This window comes from Dendrobates tinctorius, unplaced genomic scaffold (assembly GCF_039654945.1).
Source record: "Dendrobates tinctorius isolate UK_male_01 unplaced genomic scaffold, ASM3965494v1 ptg000004l, whole genome shotgun sequence".
NCBI lineage: Eukaryota > Metazoa > Chordata > Amphibia > Anura > Dendrobatidae > Dendrobates > Dendrobates tinctorius.
Genome location: NW_027361672.1, coordinates 16,192,487 through 16,206,198, shown reverse-complemented (window position 1 = coordinate 16,206,198; position 13,712 = coordinate 16,192,487).

Here is a 13,712-nt window from a genome sequence, read left to right as displayed (position 1 = left end):
GGGGACAAAATAAATCCCAAAAAAGAAATCCTCTGTACTCCAAAAAGGCATTTAGATCCTTTGACATACAGGGAATTCTCCCTCAAGATCCGGAACACAGTTCGAATATGTTCCACATGAGAATCCCAATCCTTGGAGAAGATCAAAATATCATCCAGATAGATAATCAAAAATGTATCGACAAAATCTCGGAAAATATCGTTCATGAAGCACTGGAAGACAGAAGGGGCATTAGTGAGCTCAAAAGGCATCACCAGGTACTCAAAATGTCCCTCCGGAGTATTAAACACCATCTTCCATTCATCCCCATGCTTAATGCGAATAAGATTATACGCCCCCCTGAGGTCAAGCTTGGTAAACCAGCAAGCACCTTTAACTCTGGAGAATAGATCAGAAACCAGGGGTAACGGATACTGATATTTAACAGTAATTTTGTTGAGGGCACGATAATCAATACAAGGTCTTAATGATCCATCCTTTTTGGCTACAAAAAAAAAACCGGCACCTAAGGGTGACGAGGATGGTCTAATATGACCCTTCTCCAACGCCTCTTTAATATAGGATCGCATAGCCTCGTGCTCGGGTACAGATAAATTGAAGAGCCGACCCTTGGGAAATTTACACCCCGGGCTCAGTTCAATTGCACAATCATAACTCCTATGAGGAGGCAGAGACGCAGACTCATTCTCACTAAATACATCATAAAAGTCCGCCAAATAATCAGGAACATCATGCGACTGAGGAGAGGTGGAAAACACCGGAGCCTCACTAAAGGCACACCGACAACCCCAACTCACCAAAGACACAGATTTCCAATCCAAAACTGGATTATGAATTTGTAACCAGGGAAACCCCAGAACAATAGTATCATGCAGATTATGCAACACCAAAAATCTGCAATTTTCTTGATGGTCTGGGGCGACCCGCATTACCACCTGGGTCCAAAACTGAGGTTTATTTTTAGCCAAAGGAGTAGCATCAATCCCTCTCAAAGGGATAGGCGTCTGCAGAGGTGTCATCGGAAATCCACAACGTTTAGCAAAATCCAAGTCCATTAGGTTTAGGGCTGCTCCCGAATCCACAAAAGCCTTGGCGGAAAATGTGGACAGGGAGCAGATCAGAGTAATAGCCAGAAGAAACTTAGGTTGAACACCACCAACAGGAAACGTGTGTGCAAAGCGTTTCTCTCGTTTAGGACAGACAGAAATAATATGCGAGGCATCTCCACAGAAAAAACACAACTTATTACGCCTTCTGAACTCCTGACGCTGATATCTGGAAAAAACTCTATCACATTGCATAGGTTCAGACATTTGTTCAACAGGTGGCAACACCTCTCGTGCAGCTTTGCGTTCGCGCAAACGCCGATCAACCTGAATGGCTAAAGACATAGAAATCCCACCATAGTATCTTTTACGGCTTCTGACAACCCCTTCCAAAAGAGAGCAGCCAAGGCATTATCATTCCAGGTAGTAAGTACTGCCCACTTTCGGAATTTTTGACAGTACAATTCTGCAGAATCACGACCCTGGTTCAATGCCAGCAGGGTCTTTTCAGCCTGATCAATGGCATTAGGTTCGTCATACAACAACCCCAAGGCCTGAAAAAATGCATTCACATTAGTCAGAATAGGATCATCTGGTTTCAAAGAAAACGCCCAATCCTGGGGATCGCCACGCAGCAAAGAGATGACAATTTTAACCTGCTGTGCGGAGCTCCCTGACGAGTTAGGCTTCAAGGCAAAAAATAATTTACAATTATTTTTGAAATTCAAAAATTTAGACCGATCCCCAAAAAATACATCAGGTGTAGGAATCTTTGGTTCAGCAGCATGTGAATGAGCAAGGTAGGTGGAAATTCCCCGCACTTCTGCAGCGAGCTGCTCCACACGATCAGACAATTGCTTTATCTCCATTGAGAGAAAAAAAAATTCCCCCTATGGCCTCAGAGATATAGAGGAAAAAATATACACACTCTTTTTTTTTTATACAATTCTTTCCTGCTATTGAGTACCCTAGGATCTGCGGTATGGCAGGTGATTCTGTTATGATTGAGTCACCGTAGGAGGCAGACACAAAAATAGAAGCTACGTCCAGAAAACCAGACAAGTTGGCAACTATCAGATTGCAGACCCCTGAACCTATCAACACAACTAGCAGTAGCCGTGGGGGGTTCCTACGATGCCCTAGACCCCTCGATCACAGCCGGAGCGCTAAATAGCCTAAAGACAGAAAAGGAAATCTAAACTGCCCCAGAGCAGACCCCAAAGTAAAAGGCAGCCCCCAACATATAATGACGGTGAAGCAAGATGAAAAAACACTCACACAGATAGAAAGATAGGCTGAGCAAACGATGAGGCCCAAGCTAGCTAAACAGAACAGGAAAGGAAGGTTGCTGTCTGCAATCTGCCAAAACCCTATCAAAGACATAAGCCAACAAGCTGATATGAAAAAGACCCTGAAGCAGCTAGGCTTCAAAAACTAAATCAGCACTCAGGTATTTTCAGAAGACAGAGCTAAAGGAATTCAGCACACCCCAGCAGGGAATGGCCGAAATCCAGAAAAACAAAGTCGCACAAATGCAAAAAGTCGAGCAGAAAACTTAGCTTTAGAGGAGCAGGAATTCAGACTGGTCTCCAAGGATCCCACAGAGAAATCACCCGCAGGGCAGAAGGGCGTCGGCAGCCTTATATCCAGTCAGTAACTCCACTCAGCCAGTCATCATCATCAGACTCAGGTGTTTGATAATCAGGCTCACTACCTTTCTTTACCAGAAGAGGGAGTTCCTTGGGCCTCAGTAGTGAAGGGGAAAATGAACTCACAACAACTACCCTTAATATCCCACATCATCCCGTCAGAGCCACCGGACTACTACCCCTAATATCCCACACCATCCCGTCAGCCAGAGCTACCGGACTACTACCCCTAATATCCCACATAGTCACGTCAGCCAGAGCCACCAGACTACTACCCCTAATATCCCATATCATCCTGTCAAAGCCACCGGACTACTACCCCTAATATCCCACATCATCCCTTCAGCCAGGGCCACCAGACAACTACCACTAATATCCCACATCATCCCATCAGCCAGAGCCACCGGATTAGTACCCCTAATATCCCACATCATCCTGTCAAAGCCACCGGACTACTACCCCTAATATCCCATATCATCCCGTCAGCCAGGGCCACCAGACAACTACCACTAATATCCCACATCACCCCGTCACAGACGCCGGACTACTACCACTAAGATCCCACATCATCCCATCAGCCAGAGCCACCGGACTACTACCACTAATTTCCCACATCATTCCGTCAGCCAGAGCCACCGGATTACTACCCCTAATATCCCACATCATCCCATCAGCCAGAGCCACCAGACTACTACCCCTAATATCCCACATCATCCCATCAGCCAGAGCCACCAGACTACTACCCCTAATATCCCACATCATCCTGTCAACCTGGGGTCAGAACCAGAGAGCTGAGTGGAACGGTCCTAACTTCCATACCGGGGATCCCTTTAAGAGAGGCCTGGGGTCAAAACCAAAGCCCTGGATGGATTTGCTCTGACTTCCATACCAATGATCCCTTTAAGAGGGAAGATGTGCCTACGGGATGGAGAATGTGTGATAGGGATATGGGCAAGGAGGGGGGATTCATTTCTGTCATGTGCTTTCTGCTTCTTTCAGGGGGGCAGACAATGGCTGGGAGCTTATGTTCCCAGGGATGCTAGATTTCTCCCACCATGTCAGAGTCTGCTGACGTTTTGTCAAGTGGGAAAATTGTTGCTCATAACAACCAATCACAACTTAGCTTCTTTTGAAAACCTCTGGTAAAATGAAAGATGCTTCGTGATTGGTTGGTGATACACACACACACATACATACATACATTCGCTTTTATATATACAGTCATGGCCAAATGTATTGACACCCCTGCAATTCTGTCAGATAATACTCAGTTTCTTCCTGAAAATGATTGCAAACACAAATTCTTTGGTATTATTATCTTCATTTAATTTGTCTTAAATGAAAAAACACAAAAAGAATTGTCCTAAAGCCAAATTGGATATAATTCCACACCAAACATAACAAAGAAGGTGGACAAAAGTATTGGCACTGTTCGAAAAATCATGTGATGCTTCTCTAATTTGTGTAATTAACAGCACCTATAACTTATCTGTGGCACCTAACAGGTGTTGGCAATAACTAAATCACACTTGCAGCCTGTTGACATGGATTAAAGTTGACTCAACCTCTGTCCTGTGTCCTTGTGCGTACCACATTGAGCATGGAGAAAAGAAAGAAGACCAAAGAACTGTCTGAGGACTTGAGAAACCAAATTATGAGGAAGCATGAGCAATTTCAAGGCTACAAGTCCATCTCCAAAGACCAAAATGTTCCTGTGTCTACCGTGCGGAGTGTCATCAAGAAGTTTAAAGCCCATGGCACTGTGGCTAACCTCCCTAGATGTGGACGGAAAAGAAAAATTGACAAGAGATTTCAACGCAAGATTGTGCGGATGTTGGATAAAGAACCTCCACTAACATCCAAACAAGTTCAAGCTGCCCTGCAGTCCGAGACTACAACGGTGTCAACCCGTACTATCTGTCGGCATCTGAATGAAAAGGGACTGTATGGTAGGAGACCCAGGAAGACTTCACTTCTTACCCCGAGACATAAAAAAGCCAGGCTGGAGTTTGCCAAAACTTACCTGAAAAAGCCTAAAACATTTTGGAAGAATTTTCTCTGGTCAGATGAGACAAAAGTAGAGCTTTTAGCGCAAAAGCATCAACATAGAGTTTACAGGAGAAAAAAGAGGCATTCAAAGAAAAGTACACGGTCCCTACCGTCAAACATGGCAGAGGTTCCCTGATGTTTTGGGGTTGCTTTGCTGCCTCTGGCACTGGACTGCTTGACCGTGTGCATGGCATTATGAAGTCAGAAGACTACCAACAAATTTTGCAGCATAATTTAGGGCCCAGTGTGAGAAAGCTGGGTCTACCTCAGAGGTCATGGGTCTTCCAGCAGGACAATAACCCAAAACACACTTCAAAAAGCACTAGAAAATGGTTTGAGAGAAAGCACTGGAGACTTCTAAGGTGGCCAGCAATGAGTCCAGACCTGAATCCCATAGAACACCTGTGGAGAGATCTAAAAATGGCAGTTTGGAGAAGGCACCCTTCAAATATCAGGGACCTGGAGTAGTTTGCCAAAGAAGAATGGTCTAAAATTCCAGCAGAGCATTGTAAGAAACTCATTGATGGTTACCGGAAGCGGTTGGTCGCAGTTATTTTGGCTAAAGGTTGTGCAACCAAGTATTAGGCTGAGGGTGCCAATACTTTTGTCCGGCCCATTTTTGGAGTTTTGTGTGAAATGATCAATGTTTTGCTTTTTGCTTCATTCTCTTTTGTGTTTTTTCATTTAAGACAAATTAATTGAAGATAATAATACCAAAGAATTTGTGTTTGCAATCATTTTCAGGAAGAAACTGAATATTATCTGACAGAATTGCAGGGGTGTCAATACTTTTGGCCATGACTGTAGAGATAGTTAGAATCAAGTAAACAAAAGGTGAAGGTGATGAAATAGTCGATTCTTTGTTTCTCCCAAACGACAGATATTCCGATGCAGTAAGCCCCAGAACACGGAACGGCAGGACATCACAGGATTGGAGTCCAAAACGAGACAGCAAAAAAACGGATGTATGCGGCAGGAAAAGTCACCAAGACTCCAATATCAATTCAAGGGTAACTAAATATGAAAAAACATACAGTGTATATATATATGGTAAGAGTGCAGAACACATATACAGTATGTAGGACCCCTAAATATAGGGAAAAGGATAGAAGCAAATATATAAATAGGGTGCCCGTTAAAACCAAATGCTAAAAGTAATTAAAATAACATATTAGATATTATCATAAATAACAAAAAACACAACTTAAAAACATTAGCTGGATGACTAGGTGGTCATAAAAAAAGAGGCAAAACTTATGCTTTCATTTAAACTGAGCTGATGTATTGTGTCAAGCGTCCATATCCATCTTGTTTCCTTTTGTGCCAACTTCTGACTAATATTGCCTCCCTGTATAGAGGGCTTGACTCTGTCAATGCCTCGCACTCTTAAGCTGATTGGGTCACAATTGTGATATTGTTTAAAATGTTTGGGGATAGTTTTCAAAGTGGATATGTCATCCTCATCCCATAATGCCATTGATGTGTTCATGTACGCGTATCTTAAATTGGTGAGTCGTGAGACCCACGAAATCTTAGAACAAGGGCATATTGCATAATAAATCATCGCTTTGGTTTCACAGTTCACTGGAAACATCCCTTCCTTTGCTGGATTTGGGATAAGAAATTTTTAGGTTTATTCTGGTAATGACTTCTAACCAGTGTATCCCGGATGTTTTTGGATCAGCAAAACGTAATACTGGGTTCTTTGGAGAGATATTTGGCTAACGTTTGATCTGCCAAAAGTATTGGCCACGCTTTTTGTAAAATATTCCTCATTTTTTGGCTTTCAGTATGATAATTGGTTATAAACCGAGCTTGTGGTGTTACAGAAGGTTTAGAAGATGAATATAACAGGTAATTTCTGGATGAATGCTTTGCTCTGTTATAAGCTCTTTTTATGCTGTGATGGCTATACCCCCGATAAATAAACCTGGTTGTGTCGGTAGAACACAGGCATCTTAATCTTAAAAATTGCCCAACTGGGATAGATCGAATTAGCGGTGTCGGGTGGGCAGAAGATGCATGTAACAGTGCATTGGTAGATGTATTTTTCCTATACTGTAGATGTCAGTTTGGAGAATGTTATTAACGTCATGTTTTACAATCACGTCCAAACACTCAATGCAATTACTATCATGATGGTATGTCAAAATGGATATTTAAATTATTGTCATTCAGATGAGATATGAATGTATCCATTGATTCTGTATAACCCTGCCAAATGAAGAAAATATCATCAATGTACCGTGCCCAGAAAAGGACACAGCACATTCATCGATGATTGTCTGAAAAGAAGAGGTCCCTCTCCCACAGCCCCAGATTGGTGTAAGCAGGTGCATATTATTATTATTTATTTAGTTATATAGCACCATTGATTCCATGGTGCTGTACATAAGAAGGGGTTACAAACAAATTACAGATATCACTTACAGTAAACAAACTTACAATGACAGACTGATACAGATGGGAGAGGACCCTGCCCTTTTGGGCTTACATGCTACAGGATGGTGGGAAAGGAGACAGTAGGTTCGTGGGTTGCAGCAGTTCCAGTGTTGGATGAGGTGATATCTCCAGTAGTGGTGAGGAGGTAGCGGGGTCATTGCAAGCTGTAGGCTTTCTTGAAGAGATGGGTTTTCAGGTTCAGTCTGAAGGATCCGAATGTGGTTGATAGTCGGACATGTTGGGGCAAAGAATTCCAAAGGATGGGGGCTATTCGGGAGAAGTCTTGGAAGCGGTTGGGCGAGGAGCGAATAAGTGTGAAGGAGAGAAGGAGGTCTTGGGATGACCGTAGATTACGTGAGGGAAGGTATCGGGAGATTAGTTCAGAGACATATGGAGGAGACAGGTTATAGATGGCCTTGTAGGTCAGTATTAGTAATTTGAACTGGATACGCTGAGGGAATGGAAGCCAGTGAAGAGATTTACAGAGGGAAGAAGTGGAGGAGTAGCGAGGAGAGAGATGAAATAGTCAGGCAGCAGAGGTAAGGATGGACTGGAGAGATGCGAGAGTGTTAGCAGGGAGACCACAGAAAAGGATATTGCAGTAGTCGAGGCGGGAGATGATGAGGGCGTGCACAAGCATTTTAGTAGATTGAGGGTTGAGGAAATATTTTTGAGCTGGAGGCGACAGGAGGTAGAAAGAGCTTGGATGTGCGGTTTGAAGGACAGGGCAGAATCAAGGGTTACTCCGAGGCAGCGGACTTCCGGTACTGGGGAAAGCGCGATGTCATTAATTGTGATAGATAGGTCAGGTAAGGAAGATCTGTGAGATGGAGGAAAGATGATGAGTTCAGATTTGTCCACATTGAGCTTGGGGAAGCGAGAGGAGAAGAAGGAGGATATGGCTGATAGACACTCCGGGATTCTTGACAGCAGGGAGGTGACATCTGGGCCAGAGAGGTAGATCTAAGTGTCATCAGCATAAAGGTGGTACTGGAATCCATGGGACTTTATGAGTTGACCCAGGCCAAGGGTATAAATTGAGAAGAGTAGGGGTCCTAGAACAGAGCCTTGGGGGACTCCAAAAGAGAGAGGGTGGGATGAGGAGGTAGTGTGGGAGTGGGAGACGCTGAATGTGCAGTTTGAAAGTTATGAGGAGATCCAGGATAGGGCGAGGTCTTTGATGCCAAAGGAGGAGAGGATCTGTAGTAGGAGGCAGTGGTCATCTGTGTCGAATGCAGAGGACAGGTCTAGAAGGAAGAGTATAGAGTATTGTCCGTTTGCTTTGGCTGTAAGTAGGTCGTTAGCAATTTTAGTCAGGGCTGTCTCAGTGGAGTGATGGGGGCGGAAACCAGATTGTAGATTGTCAAAGGGCAAGTTAGATGAGAGGTGGGAGGAAAGTTCAGCGTGGACGTGCAGCTCCAGGAGTTTGGAAGCAAATGGGAGCAGTGATATTGGGCGATAGCTGGACATAGCCGTTGGGTCGAGGGTTGGCTTTTTAAGGATAGGCATGATTGTGGCATGTTTAAAAGCAGAAGGGAAGGTACCGGACATTAGCGATAGGTTGAAGAGGTGGGATAGGGATGGGATAAGTGTGGTGGTGAGGTTGGGGAGGAGGTGGGATGGGACGGGGTCAAGTGCACAGGTTATGAGGTGCGATTTGGAGAAGAGGCAATTAAGCTCCTCTTCAGTGATGTTGGAGAGGGAGGTTATGGGGTTTGGGAATTGGTCTGGTATACAAAGGGGTTGTGGTGGTTGAAGAATGAAGACTTGCCTTGTTTGGTTGATCTTATTTTTGAAGTATGTGGCAAAGTCCTCAGCAGAGATGAGGGAGGTTGGAGGGGGCAGTGGTGGGCGGAGGAGGGAGTTGAAAGTTCTGAATAACTGTTTGTGATTGTAGGATAGGGAAGATACGAGGGTTGTGAAGTAGGCCTGTTTAGCAGAGATGAGGGCAGATTTGAAAGTGAGTGTTGCCCATTTGAATGCAGTGAAGTCATCTTGCGAATTTCTTCCAACGCCGCTCTGCAGCTCTAGACACTTGCCGGAGCTTTTTAGTGGTGTTGTTGTGCCAGGGTTGTCTGTTGGTATGTCGCATTCTGCCATGAACGAGAGGGGCGACCGTGTCAATAGCTAATGCGAGAGTGGCACTGTAGAAAGCAGTGGCACTGTCTGTGTCTTGGAGTGAGGATATGGATGCCAGTAGTAGGATAGAGTCAGAGAGCGCGTGGGTGTCTAGGTTTGCAAGGTTTCTGCGGGGGTGCACATGTTGCTGGACATGTGTGCCAGGAGAGGAGGACAGGGATGAGAAAGTGAGTAGATGGTGGTCAGAGAGAGGTAGAGGGGAGGTGGTGAAGTTAGAAAGAGAGCAGAGGCAGGTGAAGACCAGGTCTAATGTGTGTCCGTCTGTGTGGGTGGCTGAGGAGGACCACTGAGTAAGTCCAAAGGATGAAGTAAGTGACAGGAGTTTGGAGGCTGCTGACTGAAGAGTATCAGTGGGGATGTTGAAGTTACCCATGATGACAGTGGGGATGTCAGTTGAAAGAAAGTGAAGAAGCCAGGTAGCGAATTGGTCAATGAAGGCAGTGGTCAGCCCTGGAGGTCGGTATATGAAGGCCACTTGGAGGTTGGAGGGAGAGTAGATGCGGACAGAGTGGACTTCAAAAGAGGGGAGGATTAGGGAGGGAAGAGGTAGGATTGTGTTAAAGGTGCAGTTGGAAGAAAGGAGAAGACCCACTCCTCCACCGTGTCTGTTGCCAGGGCGAGGAGTGTGGGTGAAGTGGAGGCCGCCGTAACACAGCGCAGCAGGGGAGGCGGTGTCAGAGGGTGTCAGCCAGGTTTCTGTGAGGCAGAGAAAGGCAAGATTGAGCGAGAGAAAGAGGTCATGAATCACATGAAGCTTATTGCAGATGGAGCGGGCATTCCAAAGTGCTCCAGAGAGAGGGAGCAGGGGATTGGGTGTCAATGGCACGGGTTTTAAGCTGGAAAGATTGCGGTAGTTCTTATTAGACAGGGAGTGGTAGAAAGGGGTAGTAATGGGGGGGTTGAGCAGTGGGGGTCCAGAATTGGGAGATATGTCACTAGCAGTGAGGAGATGCAGAGAAAGGGAGAGCAGGTGGGAGAAGGAGAGTGAGCAGCTTGTTTTATGTTTAATTAGGACAGATTTGAGGTTGAGGAGCAGTTCAGCAGAGGAGGTCAGGTGGGGAGGAAAGTCGAGATGATTATTTGGTTAGAGGGTGCTGGGGTTTGGAGATAGCGAAGGAGAGTGAGGATTAAAGGAGCAAACACTGTGAGGGCATATGTAAGCATGGTGAAGGAGTAGGAGGGTTAATAGAAAAGCTTGATCCAAGTAATAAGAAGTGCTTACTCAGCAGACATACCCAAAGAGACAGGTGTATAGTGTGGGGTCCTGACTCATGCCGTGACTAACTGCCGTAGTAATAACTGCATCTTCACGATACTTTTGCTGCAGTGATACTAATGCTGCAGGGAGACACGTGCCTGTCCCCGCACACGTGCCCCCCTTAGGGGCATCTAAATATATAGGACTGAATAGAGGCTCAGGTGAGAGGGATTGTGGGAACTGATTTGGGATAAATTGCCTAGCACACCAGGGGTGGTTATACAATCAAAGGCACAGGGCTTGGCAACAGCCATATGCTAGTAACACCTTACACCTGATAACATCTCTACTGGCCCCAATATGGATATACAGCAGTAAGTATTGAGTTCAATGCAACAAGTGAATTTAGCAAACATTCAGAGGCACTGTTATATACCATTAAAGGAAAGGTTGCACTAGATGGCAGCAAGTGGGAATTGAAGCAGAGATTGTACCAGGGTAGGATTATATGCAGTTCATATAGTAACATGGTAACATAGTTTTGAAGGCTGAAGGAAGACCTTATGTCCATCTAGTTCAGCCTATTTTTAGTGCAGCTGTTCTGCATTGTTGATCCTGGGGAAGGCAAAAAACCCACAGAGTAGAAGCTAATTTTCTCCATAGGGAAAAAAATTCCTTCCCCTAAGCTGGGTCAACCATCTACCTATAATATTATGTTATTCGTAACCTTCTATACTGTTACTCACAAGAAAAGCATCCATTCCTTTCTTAAATTCATTCAGTGAGTTGGCCATCACCACTTCCTCAGGAAGAGAATTCCAGAGCCTCACTGCTCTTACCATGAAGAACCCTCTTCTATGCTGGTGCAGAAATTGTCTTTCCTCCAAACGAAGAGAATGCCCCCTTGTTCTTGTCACAGTCCTTGGTACAAACAGTTCATTGGAGAGATCTCTGTATTGCCCTTTGATATAATTGTACATATATATTAGGTCTCCCCTAAGTCTTCTCTTTTCTAGAGTAAATAGACTTAATTTTGATAACCTTTCTGGGTGTTGTAGTGAACCAACTCCATTTATCATTTTAGTAGCCCGCCTTTGAAGCCTTTCAAGTTCAGTAATGTCTTTCTTGAGCACCGGCGTCCAAAATTGCACACAATACTTCAAGTGTGGTCTGATGAGTGATTTGTACAGAGGAAGAATTATGTTTTCATCTCATGTCCACAGACCTCTTCTAATGCATCCTGTGACCCTATTTGCTTTGGTGGCAGCTGCCTGACACTGGGCACTCCAATTTAGTTTCTTATTGACTAAGATGCCTAAGTCTTTTCCTTGTCTGATTTCCCCAGCAGTTTCCCATTTAGTAAGTAATTGTAGCATCTCTTTCTCCTTCCCATGTGCATAACCTTACACTTATCTGTGTTAAACCTCATTTGCCATTTTTCAGCCCAATTCTCCAATTTACTCAAATCTGTCTGTAGTTGCAAACTGTCCTCCTTTGTGTTAACTACCTTACATAGTTTTGTATCATCTGCAAATACTGATATTTTACTGTGTAAGCCATCCACTAGATAATTAATAAATATATTAAATAGTAGGGGGCCCAATACAGAACCCTGTGGTACCCCACTAGTAACCCTGGCACAATCTGAGTATGCCCCATTAATAACCACTCTTTGTTTTCTGTCACTAAGCCAGCTACCTACCCATCTACACACATTTTCCCCTAGCCCAAGCTTTCTCATCTTACTTACCAATCTTTTATGTGGGACAGAGTCAAATGCTTTAGAGAAGTCGAGATAAATGACATCCAATGATTCTCCTTGGTCTATTTGAGAGCTTACATCCTCATAGAAGCTGATCAGGTTAGTTTGACAGGAGCGATCCTTCATAAATCCATATTGATATGGAGATAAACATTTATTAACATTGAGATATTCCATAATGGTATCCCTTAGAAACCCTTAAAAATTTTTACCCACAACAGATGTTAAGCTTACCGGCCTAGAGTTTCCAGGTTCCCTTTTACACCCCTTTTTGAATATTGGTACCACGTTTGCTTGCCGCCAATCAAAAGGAACAGACCCTGTTTCTATAGAGTATTTAAATATAAGGAATAGAGGCCTGTCTATCACATTACTTAACTCCCTTAATACCCGAGGGTGAATGCCATCAGGGCCTGGTGATTTGTCAATTTTAATCTTACTAAGACACGCAAAGCAGGAAAGTTGAGTGGATCAGCAGCATACTATTAAAGGAAAGGTTGCACTAGATGGCAGCAAGCGGGGATTGAAGCAGAGATTGTACCAGGGTAGGATTATATGCAGTTCATATAGACACACAAAGCAGGAAAGTTGAGTGGATCAGCAGCATACCATTAAAGGAAAGGTTGCACTAGATGGCAGCAAGTGGGGATTGAAGCAGAGATTGTACCAGGGTTGGATTATATGTAATTCATATAGACACACAAAGCAGGAAAGTTGAGTGGATCATCAGCATACCATTAAAGGAAAGGTTGCACTAGATGGTAGCAAGCAGGGATTGAAGCAGAGATTGAACCAGGGTAGGATTATATGCAGTTCATATAGACACACAAAGCAGGAAAGTTGAGTGGAGGTGGATGTTATATTTGACCACGTTCTCAAGAAAATTGGAGTTAGCCGAGGCAATCAGTCTACCGGGGGGAGACTCAATATTTTTGTGTACCTTCCGTAGAAGGTAGAATTTAGGTATACATGGTCTCTTAACTGTCAAGGCCTGAGATAATTCCTTTGAAATAGTACCATCAGAATTGGCCTTGCTTAAAATGTCACAAATTTTGGTAATAAAGGAGGATAAGAGATTGTAGGTGAGTTTTTTTTATAATTATTCCTTAATGTCTTGAATATTTCCGCTTCGTACATCGATGTAGGCCATATTACAATGTTGCCCCCTTTATCAGCGGGCTTTATCATGACATCAGCTATTTTTTAGTTTGTCCAAACTTTTCCGCTCATCAAAGTTTAAATTACCATTGATGGTATAACGGGGTATCTTTTTGAATTCCTCACTAACAATCTTTACAAAGAGATCAATATTGGGCAGGTGGAAAAGGGAGGAAATTTTTTCAAACGTGGTGCAATTCTGGGAGGAATCTTGCCTCCTTCAAAGATAGAATTTTCTTAGGCAAGCTCATTTAGATTCTGTAACGCCT